Raw genomic sequence first — 25439 nt, forward strand, 5'->3', positions numbered from 1 at the left:
AAGATTGCTTCAATTAGCGTGCATAGCATTAAATCCACTACACGATGTGTTTCAACCTTGGACTACCTTGCCAAGGTCAACGCCGACCTACTGTTTCTGCAGGAGTGTGGAATACTAACCTCAGCACCGACAGGCAATGGTTGCAATGGTGGTCCCACGGGCCATCGATCTGGTCAGGTGTAATGATTCCCGTTCCTCCGACCTGGGTATTCTGCTGCGGGGAGGTAACTTCACCATCTCCGAAGTTAAGCCTCCTCGTAGCAGATGTACAACAATGCTCTGCTCCAGTTGATCAACGTGTACACCCCGGTTCAATGCAGCAAGCGGCTGACCGTCTTCCAGCGGCTCCCACTGCTGCTGGCGATGTCCAGGCCAGTCATTCTAGGCAGTGACTTCAACTGCATCATCGATGCAGCTGGACGATGTGGCAGTGACGACAGCAAACTGGACATTACATCCAGATTCCTAATGGAAACAGTAAAAGATGCCAAGCTGCACAAGGTCTTCAGCAAACCTGCAGACGGAGCGCAGCATAGATACACCTGGTCAAGATCGGATGGGCCTGCCCGTTCCAGCATTGACTTCCTGTTTGTGTCCTGTGCTGTCACGGTCAGATCCACCGACGCCAAGCCAGTGTTCTCCGACCATTGTCTCTTACTGGCTGACTGTCACTTACAGGATAACCAGCAGGTTGGCAGGGGGACATGGAAGCTCAATGCTACACTGCTAACCTCAGAGAATGTTGAGGAACTCAAAAGGGATTACAAAGGTTGGAGAACCGTGAAACCCCTCTTTGAGTCTCCAGTTCACTGGTGGAAGGCGATCAAGGAGAACATCAAGAGGTTCTTTATCTTCAAAGGGGTTCAGAGGGCGAGAGAGAGAGACAGAGGGAAATGTCCCGACTCCAGAAAAGAATGCAAGATCTGCTCCGGTTGCAGTATATGGGGGTCGAGGTCAAGGAGGATCTCTATGAGGTGAAGAGCCAGCGGGCCTCGCTGTTCGCCACGGAGGCCTCCAAGATCCTCTTCTAGTCCAGAGTCCACTCCGTTGAGCAGGATGAGACGTGCTCATGTTACTTCTTCCAAAAGGTACACACAGAGAGCTCTGTGATCAGCAGCCTAAAGGAAGAGGATGGCTCGGTAACGTCTTCGCAGTCCGACATACTAAGGATCAGCAAATCCTTTTATGCTGGGCTGTACGATGTGAAGCCCACAGACAGCACAGCCTCCCAGTCCTTCCTGTCATCTATCACAGAGGTCTTAGATAACAGCATGAGGGAGAGACTGGACAAGCCGCTAACTCTGGACGAGCTGACAAAGGCCGTCAGGTCCTTCGAGACGAGTAGAACTCCCGGAAGCGATGGCTTATCGGTTGAGCTGTATTGGGCCTGTGGGACTCGGTCGGCCCAGACCTGCTGGAAGTGTATGAGAGTATGCTTCTGGCTGGCAGCATGTCAGAATCCATGAGGAAAGGCATCATCACCCTCATCTACGAGCAGAAGGGGGAGAGGGCGGAAATCAGAAATTGGCGGCTTATCTCACTGCTTAATGTTGACTACAAGATTCTGTCCAAAGTTATCGCCAGTCGAGTCACGTCTGCTCTGGAGTTGGTGATTCACCCTGACCAGACCTGCACTGTACCTGGCAGGAAGATCTCTGATAGTCTCGCGCTACTCAGGGATACAATCGCCTATGTACGGGACAGGAGGGTGGACACTTGCCTCATCAGCTTGGACCAGGAGAAGGCTTTTGACAGGATATCGCACACCTACATGATGGACGTGCTGTCCAAAATGGGGTTTGGGGAGGGAATCTGCAATTGGATCAAACTGCTCTACACAAACATCAGTAGCGCAGTCTCAATCAATGGGTGCGAATCAGAAAGTTTCCCGATCCAATCTGGAGTCAGACAGGGCTGTCCTCTCTCCCCTGTCTTGTTTGTTTGCTGTATTGAACCCTTTGCTGAGTCTATTAAGAAGGATGCGGGCATAAGAGGGTTCACAATCCCAGGCAGCGGAGACACTAAGGTTAAAACCTCCCTGTACATGGATGACGTCGCCCTCTTCTGCTCAGATCCCCTGTCCATTCGCAGACTGATGAGCATCTGCGACCAGTTCGAACTGGCCTCGGGAGCCAAAGTTAACCACGGCAAGAGCAAGGCCATGTTCTTTGGGAACTGGGCTGATCGATTCTTTGTCCCCTTCACCGTCAGGTCAGACTACCTGAAGGTGCTGGGTATATGGTTTGGAAGGGACGGGACATGCACCAAAACCTGGAGGGAGCGAGTAGCCAGGGTACACCACAAACTGAGTATGTGGGAGCAGCGATCTCTCTCCATTGTGGGCAAGAACCTGGTCATCAGGTGCGAGGCGCTCACGTTGTTGCTGTATGTGGCGCAGGTCTGGCCCATACCCCACTCCTGCGCGGTGGCGGTCACCCAAGCCATTTTCCACTTCATCTGGGGATCCAAAATGGATGGGGTCCGGAGGGACACGATGTTCAAACCTCTGGATAAGGGAGGGAAAAATGTACCCAACGTCGCCCTCATCCTGATGGCCACTTTTGTGTGCGGCTGCATCAAGCTGTGCATAGAGCCCCAGTACGCAAACACCAGGTGTCACTACGTGCTGAGGTTCCATCTGTCCCCAGTATGGCGAAGGATGGGCCTGGTCACATTGCCGCTGAATGCTCCATACAGTTGGACCGTGCCGTACCAGCTATCCTTCGTGGAAAATTTTCTGTGGAAAAACGCCTTTGACCACCAATCCATCAGGCAGTGGTCTGCATGGAATGTCCTCAAGGAGATGGTGGATCCTGTCGGATGGTTCCCCGAGCAGACTGTCAAAGTCATTTGGCAGCATGCCTCATCACCAGAACTTTCAAACAAGCAGCACGATGTAGCTTGGCTGGTGGTGAGAAGAGCCTTCCCCATCAGATCCATCCTGCACGCCCGGAGTCTCAACCCCTCCGCACACGGCCCTTGAGGTGGCTGTGGTGGGCAAGAGACTGTTGCCCACCTCTTTCTGGAATGTGTCTTTGCAAAGCAGGTATGGAAAGAGATCCATGTCGAGGTTCATCCCAAGCAGCTCTGTAACACTGTAACACAGGAGTCTGTGCTCTATGGGCTGTTCCCAGGGTCACACACCGAGATAAACATCAGCTGCTGCTGGAGGACCATCAATTTGGTGAAAGACGCTCTTTGGTCTGCCTGAAACTTGCTGGTCTTCCAGTGCAAAGAGTTGTCCATGACCGAATGTTGCTGACTGGCACATTCCAAGGTCCAGGAGTATGTGCTGAGGGACGCACTAAAGCTTGGGACAGCCGTGGCAAAGGCTCAATGGGGAAAGACCACTGTGTAAGGTCCCCCCACCAAAGTGAACTGAGGGGCTGGATCCATGCGAAACCCCTCGGGCTGTATCCAGAAAATATGGGTTTGCTGCAAAATGTACATGGCATGTAAGATGAAATGGAAGGGTTGTGTGGCACTCACTCCTGTATTGAAGAAAACTGATCTCCTTTGCACACTTTGTATTGTCAACTTGGTGCTGCTTTGGACTGTTTTGTAATTTCTTTTTTTACAGATTTTTATGAATAAAGTATATTTTGGAAAAAAAGTGTTTTTAGCTGCAACACACTTATGTTAAAAATTCTGCAATCTTTTGCACTGGCTTGGCTGATTACTAGTGGAAACTCTACCCTCTTATTTCCAAGACAATTTGTTGTATATATCTTGATTGATTCACTCTTCCCACTTGACTGAATTCTGTTCTGAGCCCTTCCACTCCTAATTTTCACCTCCCAAGTTAGGTGATGCTGTTCATCCAAGGCGATCTGTGTGAAGTTTTTGAAATGGGTATCTCGCCTGCAACTAAGCTGCCTGATAGCCTGTGGGCTGATCTGCGCTCCCTCCTGCCATCTGTAGTTGCTCCGACCCTGCATACCCTGAGAGCTGATAGTTCATTGCTGGTCCTGATCATAGGACTGGTTTTAAGCAAAAATGCCGATTCTCATGATTTCTAAATAAAATTAAGTCTCACTCATGATAGAGCTCTGAAATCTCAGGATTTCTCATAGGCAGATTTAAAGTGGGCCTTTTGAAGGCTGCTCCATCCAGTTCCTTTCCCACACTGTGTGGACCAATGATAAAAAGAAGTGGCTGCAAATCACTCTAATTATTAATAAGGTGGGCTGTCCGAGCACTGAGCGATTGGAGAGGAGCGGAGATTCATCGCATTAATCATCGAGAATGGGTCAATGGTGGGGGTTCGATTGCTGGCCCTTTGCTTCAAGATCATCACACAGTGCCAGGGAACAGTGCGAGTGGAGCTCTTGGTGCTGCCAGCAGTGGGACACATTATCCAGAAACATGAGGTTAGCTTCATATCTGCTTCCATGGTCGCTGAGCAGCTTGGACAGACCCATGGCCCAGAATGGGGCCCTGGCCCCCAGCAGCAGGAGAGGGCTGGGATTTGCCACTTGATGAGACAGGATCCTAAGGTTGATGGTGCTGCAGTGCGTTGTGCACACTGGATTCCGGGGCTCAGCTCAATCGGACAGAGTTTACTGAAAATATAAGCTGTCTGTGACTTGCCACTATTCCTACCTAATGCTTCTTCACCACTTGGCTCAGGCATGCATACTATTTGCTTATCCAGCAGTAAAACTGGAGTATGCCTTTTGTCGTGGGGGTGTTTAAATCTGAAGAAGGGGATAGGGTTTGAATTTGCGTCGGTTTGTCATGGGGGTTTGGGGAGGGGGGGAAGGCTGGAGATGGTAAGCTGTGGGGGGGTGGGGGCTGGAGTGTCAGTGCTGCCTTTCTCTCTCTTGGCTTGGGCCCTATGGAAGCAGCCTATCAAGGTGACACAACTCCAACTCCCTGCAACCAACAGCTTAGGCCCGAGTTCTACTCGAAAAGCCCCATTTTTTACTTTATATATATATATTTTTTTAATTTCTCTTTACTTTCACATTTTTATTCCCCCTCCCCATCAACCTTTTTAAAATAGTTTGTAGTTACTTTGAGATTGGTCCAGACCACCCCTGGCCATGTCCCTGTGTTGAGGGACTGGATGAGGCACGCACTACAGGAGACACACATCAACCAACCCATGGATATTTTGTCATGATAATTGTCAAAAGAACCAAAGGCTACATGAAGTAACATTATTTTCTCTTTATGCACTAAGTTGTTACGCTATGGAATACACTGCACACCAAATTCAATAATATCTTTCAAAGGGATTTGGATAAATTCTTTAAGGGGAAACTTTTGCAGGGCTAAAGGGAAAATGACAGGGGAGTGGGACTAATTGGATAACTCTTCTAAGGGGTTGGCACTGGCACGATGGGCTGAATGGCTTCCATCTATGCTGGCTTGTTCTATGATTCTGTGATTTTGTCATGAAACAATCGCAGTTCAATATAAATATGTTTTTCTTTAACTTGATACTCAGAGGAATATAATAATCTGGTTTAAGATAATGATCGAGAGAGAAATTGTACAAATTTTCTCTTCTTTAACACTGTCAAAACAGGAGCAATCCTTTCTGGTTCCTGCCTCCACTTAAAACTCTAATTCATGCTACTACCACCTCAGGTTTTAAAATTCACTAACTGTCTCCCAGCTAGCCTCTTTTCCACGCCCCTCTACAAGCTTCAGCTCATTCAAAGTTTGTAACCTACCTCCTTACTTGTCCTCCCATCACCCATCTTCTCCAAGCTCCAGTGGTTTCTGAGCCTGAGGGAGTTAACTTAAATTTTTGGCCTAATTTTCAAATTCCTGCATGCTCCCTCCACTCCTATAACACCAAGCTTCTTCATGTTTTTCACTTCTTCACTCCACTATTCATGACCCGACATTTAGCCACTAGACTCCTGCCCTCAAATCTATTCTGTTCCCTCCACGCTCTCTGCTTTAACAAAAAACTTCCTAAAACAATGTACTTCTATTGTGCCTTTTATTTCCCAACCTACTCTTTATTTTTAGACTTTCCCCTCCTTCTTAGCGTTCAGTTTTGCACTCTTCATTGTAAAGCACTTCAGATGTGCCCTTGCATAAGGAGTACTGCAGAATTCCAAATTGTTGTCTGATGGGACTGTAGTACAAGGGTCTGAAAGGGTTAATCTTGAGAGAGTGTAAGGAATACCTCCTAGCATGATGATGTAAGAGATCACATGTGAGCAAGACTTGAAGCTAGATGCAGTGTGGCTTTGGAGAAGTCACTCAGCCTAGTGTGAAAATGTACAAAGTTCTATTACAATAAATATAAATGTTCTAACTACTCTAGACGACAGAATCTCTCTCAGTTAGACTAACAAAGGTGACGGCATACCAAACAAACATACAACACAAACAAAAGAGAAGTACAACTGTACTGTTCATTTAAGTATTTATTATTCTACATGCCCAGTTGTTATATTAAATTATTTCAAGATTTCTTAAATGAAAATTATGATTGAAACTGATAATTGACATCTTTACATTGTCTGTATTACATTGTCTGTATTACATCTAATATCCTTTAAGGAAGGAAACCTACCGTCCTTACCTGATCTGGCCTACATGTGACTCCAGACCCACAGCAAGACTCTTAACTGCCCTCTGAAATGGCCTAGCAAGCCATTCAGTTGTACCAAACTGCTACAGAAAAGTGGAAACTGTGGGTATACCTGCACCAGATGGACTGCAGTGGTTCAAGAAGGCAGCTCACCACCACCTTCTCAAGGGCAACTCGGAATGGACAACAAATGCTGGCCTTGCCAGCGATGCTCACATCCCACAAAAGACTTTTAAAACAATGGGTGGGGAGCATATATATAGTGATACACAAGGCATCGCAATTGTGCAAGACAGGCTGGATGTACCAGAGGATTTTTGCTTGTCAGTTATTATTCATATGTTTGTCTTAACGTAACAGTCACTATCATATTTTGGATAACTCAAATTTGGATGTGATAATATTTACTCCACTGTAGATAAATGTATTTTTAATGCATTAACACATTAAGCTGGGATACATGGGTTCGCTTTCATGCTACAAGGAAGCAGCTGTTCCAGCCAATAGTGACTGTGGTGGGAGGGTGGATCTTTCTTAAATATGTGTGAGGGTGCCAGGTAGATTGTTTAAAAAGTTTTTTGTAAAGCATTTTCAGATGCTGTAATACAATTTTTAAAAATAGCTCTGACTTGTTAGAGATTAAACAAGTCATTATTGAGGCTTATAAACCAACTGTTAATCTATATTGCTATATAAAAGAAAAAATATTGCTTTATGTTTGAAAAAGTAGAAACTTGTAATTTTTATACCAAATCTCTTGATTTTTAAGAGTTTGTTTCTTGGTTACATACGAACATAAGAATTAGGAGCAGGAGTAGCCATTCAGCCCCTTGAACCTGCTCTGCCATTTGATAAGATCGTGGCTGATCTGAATGTGGCCTCAACTCCACTTTCCTGTCTGCCCCCCATAACACTTAATTCCCTTGTCTATCAAGAATCTATCTTGCTCAGCCTTGAATATATTCAATGATGCAGCCTCTACTGCTCTCTGACGAAGGGAATTCCACAGACTAACGACCATCTGAGAGAAAGAATTTCTCCTCAACTCTGCCTTAAACAGGAGACCCTTATTTTTAAATGTTGTTCCCTGTTCTAGTCTCACCCATAAGTGGAAACATCCTTCCAGCATCCACCCTGTCAAGTCCCCTCAGGATCTTAAATAAAAACAGAAAAACTCAGCAAGTCTGGCAGCATCTGTGGAGAGAGAAGCAGAGTTAACGTTTCAGGTCAGTGACCCTTCTTCAGAACTGGCAGATATAAGAAATGTAAAAAATTTTAAGCAAGTAAAGCGGGGATGGGGCAAGAGATAACAAAATAGAAGGTGTAGATAGAACAAGGTCACTGAATAGCTGACCAGAAGGTCATGGAACAAAGGCAAACAATATGATAATGCTGTGCTGAAAGACAAAGCATTAGTACAGATAGGATGTTAATGGACTGAAAACTGAACACAAACATGAAAAAAACACAGTAGAAACAAACTGAACAAACTAAAATAAAATAATCACAAAAGATTATTGCACAAGATAGGAGCTCACGATATCTGAGGTAATGTATTAGCATGGATTGAGGATTGGTTAACTCACAGAAGACAGAGAGTCGGGATTAATGGGTCTTTTTCACGTTGGAAAGATGTAACTAGTGGAGTGCCACAAGGATCAGTCCTAGGGCCTCAATTATTTACTATCTACATTAATGACTTGCAGGAGGGGGCAGAGTGTAATATATCCAAATTTGCTGACGATACAAAAATAGGTGAGAGGGCATGTTGTGATGAGGACATAAGGAATCTGCAAGGGGATATAGATAGGTTGAATGAGTGGGCAAAAACTTGGCAGATGAAGTTTAATGTAGGGAAGTGTGAGGTCATACACTTTGGTAGGAAGAATCAAAAGGCAGACTATTATTTAAATGGAGAGAGACTTCAAAAAAGTGCAGCACAGAGGGATCTGGGTGTTCTTGTGCATGAAACAGAAAAAGTTAGCATTCAGGTGCAGCAAGTAACTAAGAAGGCAAATGGAATTTTGGCTTTTATTGCTCGGGGACTGGAGTTTAAAAATAGGTAAGTCTTGTTACAACTGTACAGGGTGTTGGTGAGGCCGCACCTGGAGTACTGTGTACAGTTTTGGTCCCCGTATTTAAGAAAGGATATACTGGCATTGGAGGCCGTTCACAAGAGGTTCTGACTTATCAAGAACGGTGAAACAGGTTAGGCCTTTATTCATTAGAGTTTAGAAGAATGAGGGATGATCTTATTGAAACATACAAGATTCTGAGGGGGCTTGACAGGGTAGATGTTGAGAAGATGTTTCCGCTAGTGGGGTAATCTCAAACTAGGTGACATAGTTACAGAATAAGGGGACACTCATTTAAAACTGAGATGCGAAGGAATTCCTTCTCTCAGAGGGCAGTGAATGTCTGGAATTCTTTACCCCAGAGAGTTGTGGAGGCTAGATCACTGAAAGTATTTAAAGAGGGGGTAGATAGATTTTTGAAATATTGGGGAGTTGAGGTCTGGGGCAGATCATCCATGATCCTATTGAATGGTGGGGCAGGCTTGAGGGGCTGAATGGCCTACTCTTGCCCCTATTTCTTATGTTCTTATGTGTCATCTGCAAATTTAGCTACCATGCATTCATTGCCTTCACCCAAGTCAGTGATGTAGATTGTAAATAGTTGAGGCCCCAGTGGCACTCCACTAGTCACATCCTGCCAACCTGAAAATAACTATTTTATCCCTACTCTCCGCTCCCTGTTAGCTAACCAATCCTCTATCCATGCTAGTATGTTACCCCCTACACCATAAGCTCTTACTTTGCGTAATAACCGTTGATGTGACACCTTATTGAATGCCTTTTGGAAATCCAAGTATACCACATGTACAGGTTTCCCTTTATCCTCGTTGCTTTTTACTTCCTCAAATAACTCCAATAAATTAGTACAACTCAATTTCCCTTTCACAAAACCATGTTGACTCTGCCTTATCGCATTATGATTTTCTAAATGTCCTGCTTTAACCTCCTTAATAATGGATTCTAGCATTTTCCCTGTTAGACAGATGTTAGTCTAACTGGCCTATAGTTTCCTGCTTTCTGTTTCCCTTTCTTGAATAGAGGACTTACATTAGCTATTTTCCAATAGACCTTCCAGAATCTAGGGAATTTTGGAAGACCGCAACTAGTGCACCGTCTATCTCTGCAACCAGTTTATGTGTGATCGTGGGATAGGCATGTTTTTTAAGTTCACTGAAGGGTTTGCTGCACTTTTACGAAGATCGTTTAAGTGCAGTAAGCATTTGAAATAATTAAGAGACCGTTCCTAAAACGAGTGCTAGGAAGCCACTGTTCTAAAGTTTCTGAGGGGGAATTCATAAAGGCTTAATGAACAGTTTTCACTCTCCTTCACTCTCCCTAAATCTTGCCAAATCCTTGCTTCCCTACTCCAGTGCTTCTGCCCTGCATGACTACCAACCCTATAAGCTTGTACATCCAATGACCCTTTATCAATTGCCCCAGGCCTCAGGACCTTTCACTTTCCCAACTGTACGCCAATACCTGAGAGTCTCCTAATAGCTAAGAATGAAAAGGAAAATAATTAGAAATCTTAGCAGACAACATGTCCAACCAATGCGGAGTAATAATCAATAAAACCAGTAGAATCAGCAAATTCACAGATAATCTGCTATAAATACACTCACACTGGAGAGAAAGCGGAAAGAACAAACATTTAAAATATGTTAAATGCAATATAAGAATGCACACAATTACCACCAGATGGAGTAAGTCAGCAAACTTTAAGATATAAGTTTGTGTATTTTAAAATTCTAATTATATTTAAATGGTTTTTAATTAGAAATTATGTAAGTAATATACGGAAAATTTACCGATAAGTGATATCAGATTAAACAAAGCTCGCACACTGGCCGGTTAGCTCAGTTGGTTAGAGCGTGGTGCTAATAACGCCAAGGTCGCGGGTTCGATCCCCGTACGGGCCATGTTTTTCTTTCCACAAAATTGCCATCCTATTTTGCAATGAACGATTGAAACAGAACACACAAGCATGTGTGAAGAATTATATATTTAATAGAACTGCATGGAACATAAAAAGAAACCTTCACGTTCATTCTGTCATACGGGGTACAGGATAAATTTAGAGTTATCTGGCTGAGGCTAATGTCAGGCCATCCCAACTATCTGTTGGTGATCCCATAACGAAGATATTGAGGAATTTGGGGGAGAAAGAAAATTATTTAAAAAAAGGCTTTGTTAGGTCATTAGTGAGGCAGTTTCCGAAATCACCAGCTTCTGGGAGAGGAAGTCCCTCATATCCTAGTTCTGCTCACCCTACTCAACCTATATTGCTGATAAGATTCAGTGGACCGGACCTAATGGGGAAGACTATGCAGAAAGGCAAAATGAGTCTTTGGAAATTCATCTTGCCTCAGCCTGGGCTGCTATGTTCTACAACACACTGATCACGATAGGATTTCTGGAATTCTCCACTACATAGTAAACAACAGGAAATTGAGCTAGAGTTTCCATATTTTCCCTACTCTATCATTCCTATCACATAGCCTCTTTACGTAATTAAAATTCTAGCTCTTGCTTCCAGCCTGCATCCATTGAGCCACACCTTTCAAACCTGAAAGTGTGGCCTCAGATGTGTCACATTTCCAAAGTTTTGTAAGTGCACAGGGCAAAAAATATTGAGATAGATCAAATTGAATATCTGGTTGACTAAGTATGAGGAACCAGTTATGAGCAGAAAACTGAGCAAAGATACCATTCATCTTTTTCAAGTTGCCATTCACTAATCAGCCAGCACCACAAAACAAACTGACCATTTGTCCAATTTCTTCATAGGGCCTTCCTTATTCATCACCTGCATTTACAGCTAGAAATAACTTTTAGAACACAAACACATTAAAAATTATTAAATTCTTTAAAAAAAAATTAAACTTACCATAAAACTGGTTATTATAAATGCATGCAAGAAGTTATTTTTAAAATTATGAAAGGAAGAAACAAAAGGAAGAAGTAGTCTGTTTCCAGTAGTTCATGGGTCAAGAATGAAGCACATAGATACAAGCTTAAATATAAGAAATTCAGAATAGAGGGCAGGAAAGTTTTTACGTAGTTGTGACTCTGTAGAATTCTGCTTCATTATCAGGAGTTGAACACTGTAGAACCATCAGTGAACAGTTCCACTCCTGATGTTGTGATGAAGGGAAGGTCATTGATGATGCAAGTGATGATGGTTGGGCTGAAGATGTTCTGCTGAGGAACTCCAGCAATGATGGCCTAGGATTGTGATGATCAGCATTCAATAACCACAGCCATCTTCCTTTGCGTCAGTTCTGCCTCTTTTATAAAACCCTTAAGGTTTGCCTCTGTCATCAACACAAAAATCTAACAGAAATGCCCCTTTTTAGAGGCTTAATTTTGCATTAGGTATTCCTCCATCCATTAGCCTCCATTTTCATCTTTAATCCCCATTGGCCACTTTTGCTTGGGGTCATTGTTGCCATACTTGATCGAATACTGCCTTGATGTCAAGGGGTTCCAGGATTTTGTCTCAGCGACAGTGAAGAAACACCTGCAACCCGAGCAATAAATACCGTACAAGACTCTGCTGAATGGAATGTTTAATCAATGTTCATAGGGTATCTACCTTTATTGCCTTTCCCTGTCACAGTTTTGTGAATGCTTTTAAAGAACGCCAATAAAATCTTAAATAAAAGCGAAATACTGCGGATGCTGGAAATCTGAAGAAGGGTCACTGACCCGAAACTCTGCTTCTCTTTCCACAGATGCTGCCAGACCTGCTGAGTGGTTCCAGCATTTCTTGCCAATAAAATCTTATTGGCCTCCAAATGTACCTTTCCCATCAAAAGGGAATTTCTGTTAATGCAATATTCCTGAGAGTTACATCAAGTAGAACAAACTATTTTTTTCCAAAATATGCTTGATTCATAAAATTTGTAAAAGTACATAACAGTTCAAATTTGACATTACATAAAGTGCAATACAGATCAGCATCTTTCAATACAGTACATGAGGTGCCTCACTATATCTGCCATTACAGATTAATTTACAATGTACATTTACATTTCATGTCAAACAATCTTTGGTGCAAACAGCCGGAGGGGTTTTACATGATTACCAGCCCCTGTGTATACTCTGGCAGGAGGGCCTTACACAGTGGTCTTTCCCCATTGAGCCTTTGCAGCAGTTGCCCCAAGCTTTAGTGCGTCCCTCAACACGTAGACCTTGGAATGTGCCAGTCTGCAACACTCAGTTGTTGAGAGCGCTTTGCATTGGAAGACCAGCAAGTTTTAGGAAGACCAACAAGATGTAAATAGCTTTGCCTTTTCAGATGTCTTTAGAAAACCAGAAACAGCCAGCAGAAATATCAACATCATACTGAAAGTATACATCTTGATAACATAACAGAGAGTGGGACATTGTATTGTGTACATTGTTTCAATTCTTTCACAGCACCTGAAAAGGCCATTTTGTCACCAGGGGAAAGGAACAGTCTAATAGTTGCCAACATTACAACAGCAACTGCACTTTCATAAAGCACATGGGCTGCAAAGCTCCTTGGCACATCCTGAGAACATAAAGTTACTATATAAATGCAAGTTTCTTCCTTAATAAGCTGAATTCATTTCAGAATAAACTTACTAAAATTGACAACATATTTTGCATGGGATAAACACCAACATCATTTTTTTCCCTCCTCAACCCAGGAAATATTAATCCGCCGATACATATTTCAAAAGATTCCCAAGTGGAACAAACAACATAGTGAACCTGATGAAAACAAACAACCCCAGTTACAGAGTCTATGATTTATAGCATGAAACTACTTGCATAAATAGATACTCTGATGAGAACAATTTATAGTCTGATCAGTGCCATCTGTGGTTCAGTTAGTAGCACTCTTAGATAAGTTAGACAAGGAAAAACTGTTCCCATTAACAAATGGTACAAGGACTCGGGAACACAGATTGAAAGTTTTGGGCAAAAGATGCAGGGGGAATATGAGGAAGCATTTTTTAACGCAGCAGGTGGTAATGACCTGGAACTTGCTGCCCACAAGGGTGGTGGAAGCAGAGACGATCAATGACTCAAGAGGAAGTTGGATGGCCAACTGAGAGAAATAGACTTGCAGGGCTATGGGGATCGAGCCGGTGAGTGGTACTGACTACATAGAGTCAGCGTGGACTCGACAGGCCAAATGGCCTCCTTCTGTGCCACAAATGACTCTGTGACTGTCATCTGATTCAGAAGGTTGGTTAGTCCCACTCCAGGACTTGACTGCAAAGAAAAACAAACCAAGGCTGACACTCCAGTGCAGTTCTGAGGGAGTGTTGCACTGTGGGAGCTGTCAACTTTCGGATGAAACATTAAACCGAGGGCCCTTCTGCCTTCTCAGGGGGATGTAAAATATTCCATTGTACCATTTCGAAGACGAGCAGGGAAATTATTCCTGATGTCCTGGCCACTATTTATCCCTCAATCAACATCACAAAAACAAATTTTCTGGTCATTACTACATTGTTGTTTGTGGACATTTGCTTTGCTCAAACTGGCTGCTACATTTCCGACATTAGAATAGTGACTGCACTTCATTGGTTATAAAGCTCTTTGGGAAGTCCTGTGGTTATGAAAGGCCCTAAATAAATTCAAGTCTTTTTTACGGCTAGGTGGTCAATCAGAGAAGCATTAAGACAATTAAGCTTCTATTGCACAAGAAAACCAACACAGAACAGGGTTCCTCTTTGTGGTGAGCTTCACTGAGCATCTGTGCTATGCCTGAACTAGAAGTATTTTATACTAACTAGCTTTCCAAAGTGAAAGTGTGTTCTTTCTGCAGACGACTATTTCTTGCAACATACTGGCAGAAAATCAACGTACATTGTCTTAAATGAGTTAACCAATTTCATCAGGCACTGCAGTGTAGCAGTATAGCAACGCACCATTGGATAGCAAAACAGGGGAACATAGTATCAGTTAGGGTGATGAAAGGTTATTAACCCTGAAACATTAACTGTTTCTCTCTCCACAATTACTGCCTGACTGTGCTGCATGTTTCCAGCAGCTTGTGTTCAGATTTCCAGCATCCACAGTATTTTGCTTTTGTATCAGTTATGGTGCCTGCGCATCATTTCATAATCCTCATTATAAACATATGTAAATTGGATGCTAGATGGAACAGGCTTCACTGGGATGGTTCTCAATCATACATTCTCCTCTCAGGTTTGTGTCTTCACACAAGGAATTCTGGGGAGATGAGTGGAAGTTTAAAAAAAAAATCAAATAACCATTTAAGAACCAGATGATGTGATGGGTCTGTAAGTTCTTTCAAATTGTATGTTGGCCCTCATAGTGAGAGGATTGGAGTACAGGAGCAGGGACGTTTTGCTGCAATTATACAGGGCCTTGGTGAGGCCACACCTGGAACACTGTGTGCAGTTTTGGTCTCCTTATCTGAGGAAGGATGTTCTTGCTATAGAGGGAGTGCAGCGAAGGTTTACCAGACTGATTCCTGGGATGGCGGGTCTGACGTATGAGGAGAGATTGAGTCGGTTAGGATTATATTCGCTGGAGTTCAGAAGAGGGGGGAATCTCATAGAAACCTATAAAATTCTGACAGGACTTGACAGGGTAGATGCAGGAAAGATGTTCCCGATGGTGGGGGAAGTCCAGAACCAGGGGTCATAATCTAAGGATATGGGGTAAACCTTTCAGGACTGAGATGAGGAGAAATTTCTTCACCCAGAGAGTGGTGAGCCTGTGGAATTCACTACCACAGAAAGCAGTTGAGGCCAAAACATTGTGTTTTCAAGGAGTTAGATATAGCTCTTGGGGCGAAAGGGATCAAAGCATATGGGGAGAAAGCGGGAACAGGTTACTGAGCTGGATGATCAGCTGATGATCATAATGAATGGTGGAGCAGGCTCGAAGGGCCGAATGGCCTACTCCTGCTCCTATTTTCTATGTTCAAAGGGACTTAGATATGTATTGAATGCCCATCCTCATTTTTAATGGGGCTTTAAGTTTTTTTTAAAAAGTCATATGCGAGATACAGAGGTCATCATTTTTTAAATAGCCCATACGTTGGGAACCTTACAAGAGAAAATGGGGGCGAGAGAGGGAAAGGAGTGTTGTTTTTTGAAGCAGTACAAGTTCTGGAATTGCAGTATCCACAGTAACAGCCCATCACCACATGGAGGCGACCACACTCCGCATTGCGTCAACTGCTCCCGGTTTAAATTGTGTCACATATTTAAAATAGGCTCAGTTAACGAGGAACTCGAAACCGGTTGAAGCAGAATCCTGGCCGATCGGGCTCAGAACTAACCAAATTATTATAATACGCGTGCTTCCAAATAGTTCCAGTAAGAACCATTGTTGTTTGTAAACACTGGTGATTCTTAGATAGTTCCTACAGCTTCCCTCCCGGGGGCTGAGACGGGAGAAAAGCCATCACTGCCTTGGATAACTTTAAAATTAACGTCCCGAGATGTTTCATACACCTCCGCCTTTTTGAAAACACTAACTCCCACTTACAGCCAGAAATCTCACCTCCGACTAACCGTGACATGAGCATTTAATAAACCAGCCAGCTAGATAACACACATTGAAAACAAAAATGCTATTCCACACTCCTTTCCTCCTCCCAAGCCCAAACTACCCCTTACACCCCCCCCACCACCAACCGTCCATTCCTCCCACAACAGAAAAAAGCCAAGCACCAAAGAAATGAGATCCGGGCTCAGCGCAGAGGAAGGCGGAGAAGACGGCAGGAGCGCGTGAAGAAGGCCGCGCGGGCCAATGGTTGTAGGGCTCGGCTCTCGCGAGGTTTGGAAGGCCGGTCCGTTGGGAGCCGGGTCCAATCCGGCGTCGAGTTGCGGCGGCGGCGGCGCAGCGATCGCGGGTGCGCGCGAGCCGGGTGCTGCGGCCTCGCCTGGTTTGAGGGGACTGGAGGTGACGCTCTCAGTGTATTTTTTTGACGTGGCGGCTACGTATCAGCACAGCCATCCACTCCTGGCGCACCGTAATCAGTGACGAGTAAAACTACGTAAGGGGTAAGTAAGAGAGACGGAGGGAAGAACTCAATTGAGAGACGGTGGCACCAACAGTTACACGTACAGCATGCACGTAGCATTAATGCAAAGAGGGGGAAAAAAAAAGAAAGCAAGGCTGGGAATAGAGAAAGGTGGAGAAGGTGGTAGCCGTTCCGCTCCCTCCTTTCTCCTCTCTGCTTATTCTCCTCTTCCTCTTTTTTTTTGTTGGGGGGTGGAGAGAGGAAGGGGGTGATTTAAGGAGAGAAGGGGAGCTGCCGACTGGGTGACAAGATCATAGTTTGTAGCCTGTATATAGGCGCAGTGGATCGGTCTAGGGTTGTTGGGTCCTTATGGTGGCGATGGTGAAGGGAGGAGGGGTGTATACTTTCTTGTTGCAACTCTCTATTTCCCCCCCCTCCCGTTTTTGAGGGTTTAAAATGTTTCAAGAGAGAGAGAGCAGGGTGGGTAGAGTGACAGGGCGAGAGGAAACGTTTAATTTTAAAAAAAACTGCACCTCTTTGATTTTGTCCGAGTCGTGCGATTACTGAGACTCTGTTGGGAGTGATGTATAATTCAATGTATAATTTGTAAGGTGACCCGCTTCCACACCCTCCCACCACTCTTTATGTAAGACTATAATAATAAAAGAGACTCCAATCGCGCGAGCGAGTTGATCGTGAAATTGATTTTTATTTTACAGTAACAGCTTCAAATGGGTATTGTCAGTTTCATGCATTCATTTTATTATAAATCAATTTTAAATTGCTATTTGCAAGTGAAACATGACCAGTTGCATTCTGGCGTTTTTTAAATACCTCAAATAGCAGCAGATAACGACAAGTATTGGGCAAAGGCGCCACCGATCAACATTTTTTTTGTGAACAAAATACACGAGATTTTATTGTCAAGTTCGTGTAAATTGATTGCAATTGAAGAATAAATTAAAATTTACACATTTTGAGCCATTAGCCTCATGGGGTGGGGGAGAGTAGTTCAGACGATGGGGGGTGTATTTTTTTTTTCTTGGTGGATTTGAAGCCCAGGGAAAGTGCCGAATTGCTCTTTTCACTTGCAGTTTGCATTGCACCCCCACCCCCCCCCCCCCCCATTGCTATTGTGTGTGTGTATCCCCCTCCTATTGAGATGACAGGAGAGGTGCTCGCCGTGTCTCCTGTTACTTTAGCCGCCCATTTTTTGTATGTAAGCTCCTGACGTTTGTCCACTTGCGACAACATGATCTGCTACAGTGTAACAACATGACGTTATCTGGTTAGACTTTGTCACAGAAAATACGACCGAGACTGTGTGTGTAAACGTGTGTGTGAGTGAGGAGAGAGAGAGAGAGACACACGGGGAAATTTACTTAGAGGGAGTTTAAAGGCGAGAGAGAAAAGTCTCATCGCCGTCAGTCTTGCTTTGGCACTGAGGAGACTCGGGGGTTATCACATCGTGGCGAAGCCAACATGTCGGAGCAAAGGGAGAACAGGACAAACTCGGCACCTGGATACAGATTATTTCAGCAGATTGTTCATTTTGGGATTTTTTTTCAATTATAAAACATCTCGCTTGTTGAATCGATTTTGTAATTTTGCGCTGAATGTGTTTCTTCTAAAACAACCCCGTAGAATATAACGACAAATGCGCCAGAAATCGTTATGTTTTCTTTGAAAAGCTTCCGACGTATGCTCAGAAGCTCAGGGTTGGGGTGAGCTGCTGATATGGTTTTTTTAAAACCAGCTGGAGTGTGGAGCTGTCGACAATCTTGCATGAAGCAGGCAGATTGTTGAAACCCATTCCCCCCCCTCCCTCCCTCCCATTTTCAGCTCCGTTCAACAAAATGTTTTAACGCCGTGAATCCTTTTTAAAAAAGAAAAAAAAGCACGATCCGTCATCCCAAATTCGGGGGTTTTCATGTGTGAATCAATTTGTGTTGGCGTAAATTTGATCGCCTCCTTATTAATAAATACATGGCTGCGGTTTATAAGGAGCGTTTTTTAAATTTTCGAATACCTAACTGCAACTCCGACCAATAAGATGGTGTCTTGGCTTTTATTTTTCTATTCAGATGTAAATTTGTCGACGTTTTTGATCTGTTAATCACTTTAACGTTTGATTGTCGCTTTTTAAAAGTATAGTTTATTTATAAAAATGTTAAGAAAAAGAACATCTAGTTATTGCTGGAGACTGACAAAATGGCGGCGGCTTGATTCGCTGTGGAAAGTTCCAGAAATGGCGTAGTGTCTTAAGTGAGGTTTGCCTGCAATGTCTTTTCGCTCGTCAGTCTGTGGTACTGCAACGTGGAGATGTACTGAGGTGGTTCAGCTATATGGCAGAACTGCATTTCTGCTGGAGCGGCATATTCATCCACTTCTTCAACCCAAACCCCAATGATGCCTCAAAAGACAAATTAGCAGGTCGATTGATGGGTACATATGTATGTTGGGGAACTCTGTTACAGATAGAAAAAGTCATGATGGCTTTTAATATGCACCAATCTCGCCCCCACCCCCCCAACCCAGATGTACCCAAGGGATTTACTGCATTTTTTAATTTGCAGTACAAACTTGTACCCAAGATGTTGTCCAAAGTAGTTTAAAACGTATGGTATTGGAGTAATCGAGGTTACCATGTTATCTATCTGCATCGTTACAAAGAAGATCTTGTGAATTATACATATAATATAAAAATAATCAGTATGCTGCGATTGTTCTCCTTGGAACAGAAACGGTGAAGGGGAGATTTAAGAGCTGTTGGAAAATTAGAGGGTTTTGATTGAGTAAGTAGGAAGAAACTTAATTGGCAGGGTGGCTAGATAAAGAGCGTACAAATTTAAGATAATTTGGTAGAGGAGATGGGATTTTGTTTTAATGCTGCATTTTATGATCTGGATTGCACTGCCTGAAAGGGTGGTGGAGCAGTTTCAGTAGTAACTTTCAAAAGGGAATTGAATAAATACTTGAAGGGGGAAAAGTAAGGATGTGGGAAAAGAGCAGGGAAGTGGAACTAACTGGATAGTTTTTTCAAAGAGCTGGCACAAGCATGATGGGCTGTCTGGCCTTGTGTGCTGTATGATTTTATAAACATAAATTTTAAGTTTTATTGCTGAGCATGTCGTTAAGCTGGCATTATTCATTTTTTTTAATAAGATTATTTCTTGCACAGTAATCCTGTTCTGGGGTACAGATGTCAGTCTTTGCAAAATGTACTTTCTGCAGTGCAAATATATGGCTTAGTTGTAACTTTGTCAGGCACTTAATTACAGAGCGATGGATCATTTCCAATGTTTATTCTCAAATGTGTATGTATAGTTTGTTTTTAAGAAGGGAGTGTTCATAATTTTATCGCAAGAAAACAGGAACTGTTGAAATTTCTGTAAATGAAAATGCTTAATGCCAGACCTCCCTGACCCAATCAACATTTGCTGCTTATTGAAGGGAGAATGGGCGGCACAGTGGTTAGCACCGCAGCCTCACAGCTCCAGCGACCCGCGTTCAATTCTGGGTACTGCCTGTGTGGAGTTTGCAAGTTCTCCCTGTGACTGCGTGGGTTTTTGCCGGGTGCTCCGGTTTCCTCCCACAGTCAAAGACTTGCAGGTTGATGGGTAAATTGGCCATTATAAATTGCCCCTAGTATAGGTAGGTGGTAGGAATATGGGATTAATGTAGGATTAGTATAAATGGGTGGTTGATGGTCGGCACAAACTCGGTGGGCTGAAGGGCTTGTTTCAATGCTGTATCTCTAAATAAATAAATAAATAAATAAATAAATAAATAGAAACATTATGGCAGTTGGTTAATTAAAGTATTTTAAATTGTATACTTTTATAAAGTTATTTGTGGAGTGTGGGAGAAATTTGATAAAATTCAAATGACTCCAGATGAGAATTTTCAGCATCTTGTGCAAACTAATGTGCAAATCTTAATTTATGATTCAAATTTGCTGGCATAGGTCAATTTATACAGTACTGATGTCCTGAAAAATAAATTAACTTTCAGAAGTATTTTTCTGTACATTCAATTAAGACCTTTTAAAAAGATGGGTATCTTTCATGTGTGTGCGCACATATGTAGATATGAGAAAGCATTTTGTGGGCGTCGCTGGCTAGGCCAGCATTTATTGCCCATCCCTAATTGACCTTAAACTGGCTAGGCCATTTCAGATGGCATTTTAAGAGTCAAACACATTGCTGTGGGTCTGGAGTCACATGTAGGCCAGATCAGATAAGGACAGAAAATTTCCTTCCCTCAAGAACATTAGTGAACCAGATGGGTTTTTACTACAGTGGTTTCATGGTCACCATTAGACTAGCTTTTTAATTCCCAGACTAATTGAATTCAAATTTCACCATTTGCCATGGTGGGATTCAAACCCATGTCCCCAGAACAATAGCCTGGGTCTCTGGGTTACTAGTCCAGTGACATTACCACTACACCACTGCCCCCCCCTAAAAAAGTAAGATAGGGAGAACAAAAATGTAGATTCTTTGCAATTATCTTGCTGTTTTGTCATCTTGAGCATCCAAGCTATTTTCATTCCTTCCTGCATTAAATTGCTTTGGGTTTTGATTCTAGCTTTTCTTTCTTTTGTACTTATCTCTGACAGTCTTAATGACCAATGTGGCCATGAAAGCCCCTTGCCCCAACAGACTTGAGCACAATCAAGGCTGATACTTAAGTGTAGTACGGAGGGAGTGCTGGATTGTTGGAGGCTCCGTCTTTCAAAGATGTGAAACTAAAGTCCCATTTTCTTGTGCGAATGGATATAAATGATCCAGCTCATCATTTGAAGAAGAGCGGGGGAGCTTTCCCAGAGTCTTAGCCATCATTTATCCCTGAACCAATATCACAAAAACAGATGTATCTTGTTTGCTGGTTTTAGGTGCTTGCTGTGCAAATTGGCTGCTGCTTTTGCCGATATAGCAATAGTGACTACGTCTGAAAGTACATCAGTGGCTATGAAATGTTTTATGCCATCCAGAATACATAAAAGCACTATATAAACACAAGCTCTTTATTTAACTATAACTCATTCAATTTTTCTATAAACTACCTTTGTTAGGGGAATGACTTCCTAACTGGAGTGGATGTATGGGAAAAAAATTTTTTTTTAAATTAGCTGAATAAATTGCAAATACCACAAGCATAAGTTAATTATACCATCATGACGTGAGTTGTACTCTTGCAATACACTAATGCTGTTATCACTATTTCTGTTGTATGATTTTAAGATTTGAGATATTGATGTGAGCAGATCACAGCAATTTTTTAACATAGCATTTTTAGCAATCCCGATCAATCCTAACTACAGCAGACAGGCAATCATTTTCATGCTTTCTGTCGATGTCGCTCACTCAACCTCTAGCGATTAAGGATGGCAGGCCTTCTCAAGCTTTCTACAGGCAAGCATTGTTGGAATACTGGGATATATATGCTTGACAACATTTATCAAGGGCATCATATGAGTCCTTAACCCTTCATCTTAACTCCTCGTCATGGGACTGTGGGCTTTGCGATCCAGTTTATGCCTAGGAGTGAATGATATCCAAATTTGCTTCCCTGAGCTAAAGGTAACTGCTTTAGAATGACTTAATTTACAGCATAGAAATGGGCCATTCAGTCCAACTGCTCCATGCTGGCACATGAGCCTCCTCCCACCCCTCTTAATCTAAACCTGTCAGCATTAGATTGCCAACTACAAGTATAAAGACTTTATTCAATAAATTAGCTATGTTTTCAGGACTTAAAATGACTTCCTTTTCCTATGGTATAGCTGGATTGGTTTCCTAAATCTGTTCTTAGGTAAATTAATCTTTTGTGCTAGTGACTGAATCTGGATCAGCTTGTTTACATCTTGTCCCCATTGATCTCAAACTGGTATATCTAAGTAACATTTGCCTACTTTTATGGCCATAGAATCTTAACTTCTTTTATCTTTTTCTCTGTTGGAGAAGTACTTTCTGATTTTTATATCGACCCATCTACATATACGGGACAAAGTACTACTAGAAAAACTAGAACTGAACTCCTATTTGACACTGATGTTCAGCACAATCTTATATGTCCTTCTTTTCCATCAAAAGCTCCCCCCTCCCCTTTCCAGCCAACCCCCTACAATTGTATTGACTATTCAAAGTGACTTATTTGAAACATTCATCGCTTTTGGTTTCAAGCGTCCCACATGGCTTTGTTGGTATTAATGCCCTCCAAATCTGAAGCACTGACACCTGTTTATGCTAGGTCACGTGTTTACTCCCAACTTGTGTCTTTGCCAGCAAAGCGCTTTACCTTGCACAGGTCCCAACAAGGTAGAATGTGTGTCTATCATCTTTGAGCCATCTCCTGGCCTTTGGCTTTCTTTCTCTTTTGATGAATGTTTTGTTTGTCGGATCTCAATGGTTAAATTAATATGAACCCTTTTCTTTCCTCGAATTCAGTCCCACTACTGACTATGTTTTGAGTATATATTTAAGTAATTTCTTTGGGCATCTGACTTCTGCTCCTTTTAATGGCCTAATCATGATTAGGTGAACTAATGTTTATGTAAATGCTATGTTCATGTGTTAGAATTCATATGCAGAATTTAGAATTGGATGAGTAAATGATTTAATGTTTATTGATGGAATCACTATGTATACTGAAATAAAATTTAGAATATGATCGTACTGGATATTACATAAATTTTCAGACACTAGTAAAAATTATGTATTTTATGATTTGATATTTTGCCGTGAATTTCTCTGTTTTTAGGACAGAACCAAGCATTGGAGTGCCCACCTCTTATACATTTGACCGTTGTGTATTTTTTTCACACTTTGCTTTTTGTAGCAATTAGAATATTGATTTCACACTCCTTTTATTAAAAAGGAAAGATTATTCTAACCCAGTTTTATAAATTCATTTTAAATTTTCTTGTACCATAAAATTTGTTGTTTTTACTTTTGTGGGGGGGAAAGCTTTTAGGCATTTATTTGAACGTGATTTAGATATTTAACATTGAAATGGACTAACAGCTCTAACGACAACCTAAAAGTTGTTTTCATTTCAGGGACAGTTTATAATAATAGAATCTTTTAACATAGTAGGTCAATCAGCCTGTGCTGGTTCTTTGAAAGAGCTGTCCAATTCAGTCCCACACCCCAGCTTTTTCCCCATACCCTGCAAATTACTTCTCTTCAAATACATAAACAATTTTTGCCAGAATGGTTCCAGGGATGAGGGACTTCAGTTACATTTTTTTTATTCGCTTATGGGATGTGGGCATCGCTGGCTAGGCATTGGGGAGTCAGGAGGTGAGTTACTCTGCAAAATTCCTAGCCTCTGACCACAATACATGGATAGATGGGGTTGTTCTCTTTAGAGAAGAGAAGGTTGAGAGATTAGATAGAGGTTTTCAAAATCATGGGTCTGCACAGAGTAGATCGGGAGAAACTGTTCTCATTGGTGAAAGGATGGAGAACCAGAGGATATGAATGACAAAAGAAGCAAGGGCAACATGAGGGGAAACTTTTTGCGCATAGTGAGTGGTTCGGATCTGGAAAGCACTGCATGAGAGTGCGGTGGAGGCAGATTCAATTGTGGCTGTCAAAAGGGTATCGGATAAGTATGTGAAGAGACAAAAGTTGCAGGGCTATGGGGTATGGGACCACTGAATTGCTTTTGCGGAGAGCTGACATAGACACGATGGGCCTTATGGGCTCCTGCAGTGCTGTAACCATTCTAATTGCCTTTTTAAAGTTCCGATGCAATCTGATTCCACCATCCTTTCAGTTAGTGTTCCAGATCTTTGCTGTCTATTGTGTGTGGGGTAGGTGGGGAGGAAGTCTCCTTATTCCCCCTCCAGTTTTCTGCCAATTATTTTAAATCAGTTACTTCTGGTTACTGACCCAATTGCCAGAGCAATTTCTCCTTACTTGCTCTCTCCAAACCTCTCAACATTGAATATCTTTATTCGATCTCTCAACCTTCCTTCTGTACTCTAAGAATAAACCCAATCTCTCGACATGATTAGTCCTTCATTCCTGGTAATCTCCTCTACCATCTCCCAAGCCTTGACATCCTTCCTAAAGTGTGATGAATTGAATTGTGCACAATACTACAACTGAGGCCTAATCAGTGCCTTGTAAATATTGAATATTTCTCTTCAATCAGGAAAAATATCCATTCACCACTACTCACTGCCCCCTATCTCTTAGCCAATTACATGTCCAAGTTACCATCGTCCCATTAATCCCATGTGGTTCTTTTTTCTGAGAGTCTGATATGTGGTATTTTATCAAATGCCCTATGAAAGTCCAGAACAATATACAACATCCACTACACTACTTTAATCAACCTTCTGTTTCTTCATCAAAGAAGTCAATCAGTTTTGTCAGGCATTATTTATCTTTAAAAAATCTCTACTGGCTGTTGTTAATTCATACTTCTACCAAGTGAGAATTTTGTCCCTTGACGAAAGTCTCTAGTGGCTTTCCCACCACGGACTTTAAACTGGCCTGTAGTTACAAGGTTCGCTCAGGTTTATAATGTGATAAAAGTCATATTCCTGTGTATCATATGTAGTGCCTCTACTATGTAGGTGGAGTATTGTTTAATTGTGGATATCACATTTTAGGAAGGATTCCAAGGCCTTGGCGAAGGGTGCAAGAGAGATTTGCTAGAATGGTACCAGGGATGAGTGTCTTCAGTTATGTGGAGACTGGAGAAGCTGGAGTTGTTCTGTTTAGAGCAGAGAAGGTTAAAAGGAGATTTGATGCAGACTTTGAAAATTATACACTATTTTGATAGAGTAAATAACGAGAAACCTTAAGCC

General features: G+C 42.4%; 1 protein-coding gene and 1 non-coding gene across 8 annotated transcripts in view; both read left to right on the top strand.

Moving 5' to 3' along the window:
• The first annotated feature begins 10476 nt into the window (after positions 1–10476).
• On the top strand, positions 10477–10550 carry trnai-aau (transfer RNA isoleucine (anticodon AAU)). The gene has a single exon. It is a non-coding gene; the product is annotated as a tRNA-Ile (tRNA).
• Positions 10551–16528: 5978 nt separating this feature from the next.
• Positions 16529–25439, top strand: part of LOC137349254 (cAMP-responsive element modulator-like) — a 160641-nt gene continuing 151730 nt past the window's right edge. For 5 of the 7 annotated variants that reach the window (XM_068014806.1, XM_068014781.1, XM_068014766.1 and 2 more), the window contains exon 1: positions 16529–16652. The gene's annotated coding sequence lies outside the window, so the exon portion shown is untranslated. Of the gene's footprint in view, positions 16653–17827; positions 19046–25439 lie in introns of those variants that run through there. The other 2 variants (XM_068014773.1, XM_068014791.1) reach the window with 2 other exon arrangements.

Source organism: Heterodontus francisci, chromosome 2 (genome assembly GCF_036365525.1).
Source record: "Heterodontus francisci isolate sHetFra1 chromosome 2, sHetFra1.hap1, whole genome shotgun sequence".
In the NCBI taxonomy this organism is placed as follows: domain Eukaryota; kingdom Metazoa; phylum Chordata; class Chondrichthyes; order Heterodontiformes; family Heterodontidae; genus Heterodontus; species Heterodontus francisci.